Source organism: Synchiropus splendidus, chromosome 13 (assembly GCF_027744825.2).
Source record: "Synchiropus splendidus isolate RoL2022-P1 chromosome 13, RoL_Sspl_1.0, whole genome shotgun sequence".
Classification (NCBI taxonomy): Eukaryota; Metazoa; Chordata; class Actinopteri; order Syngnathiformes; family Callionymidae; genus Synchiropus; species Synchiropus splendidus.
The window spans coordinates 523648-525210 of record NC_071346.1 but is presented as its reverse complement, the minus strand read 5'-3'; positions in this window follow the sequence as shown (position 1 = coordinate 525210).

Here is a 1563-nt window from a genome sequence, read left to right as displayed (position 1 = left end):
TAAACCCACTGACGTGACGTCACTGGCTGTGTGTTCAGTGTGTTCAGACATGAGGGGGGGGGAACTGTAGCCAGGTGGAGGTGGGTGACGTCAGGGGGAAGTGGGCGGAGCGAGATCTATGGCCACCACCAGAGATGGACGCTAAAGCTTCTGGTCCTCAGGTGGAGGTGGCTCCATCACTGGCTCCTGGACCTGGACCCATCTGAGGCGGGCGGGGTCACCCTCTGTGGCTCCGCCCACGGTTGAGGCCTGCCTGAGTTCTGCAGCTCATGAATCCAGGCTGCCTGGCTCATGAGCACCTGAGGCCTCACTCTGTTTCCTGCCGCTTGTCTGTGTGTGTTTGGTTCGTGACTGGGCTGTGCACGCACACCTCTCTGCATGACACATGGAGTCGCTCTGGTGACCGCTGGGCTCCGTGACGTCCTCAGCCTGAGGGTCGCTGCTCTCGGACGCCGGCGGCAGCAGGAAAATCAATAGGCGCCTCAGACTGATCAACTGAAAGATGGGAATGCTGATGAGTGCAGAGCGTCCCGGGTGAGTGCTGAATACACTGGAGCACAGTGAGCAGGTGCCAGGCAGTGACCTTCATCTGCGACCTCCAACATCATCATTCATTTATTCACGTTCAAGCCTCCGTCACAGACGGACAGGACTCATCAGGCTCCGTTGGAAGGACAGCGGCAGCTCCGCTCCACTGCTCCGCCGCCAGTTGCAAGACTCCGCTGGACCTCGGACGGGTCTGAACTTCTGGCGGGTCTGGCCCCTGAGGCCGGTCCGACCCTCTGACGGGTCCAGACCTCGGACTTTGACCGGGTCCGGCCCCTGGGGCAGCTCCACCTGGTGCGCCTCACCTCATCTCAACGCGCTGCGACCTTGGGCGACCTCTCGACTGTCTGGAGAGGTTCGTCACAGAGCCGGTGTAAAGCCTCCATCAGTAGTTTCCATCCGGGATGATCCTGGAGTCATAATCCAGCCGTCAGAAGGACGAGTCACTCAGCCTCTGATTCCCTGCTCTGGCTGACCTCCTTCCTGGAGCCAAGACACTGTCGGGTCACATGACTCTCACAGCCCAGCACAGCGGCCTGAAGGCAGCGGCAGACAAGCGCGTGTCTTTATGGAGTGTGGCAGCCAGGATGGAGGGGGCGGTTCCTCTGGAACATCTGTGCACATTCAGCACTGAACAGCAGCTGCTTGAAGAAAGCGGCTGCGGGAGAGAGAGAGCCAGTCATCAGGCTGCAGAGCGGCGGCAGGTGGATCAGCCGCGGGGAGGATCGTCCGGGAGCCGTCGCCATGGCGACACGGCGTCATTGGGAGCCATGTTCCCCACCAGCGAGCACTACGCTCCTAACACCAGAGAGTCGCGGTAGAAGACGACATGAAGACGACATGACATCATCAGACTCTTGTTTTACAGGTGCTCCGACCGAGGGTGTTTCCTGCAGTCGAGGCTGACGCGGCTCCAGCAGCTCAAGGCGCCGTGAGAACAAATGGGTTTGATTTGAAAAAGCCATTGGTGCACAGCACAAGGCTGTGATCAGACTGGAGCATGGAGCTGAACCTCAG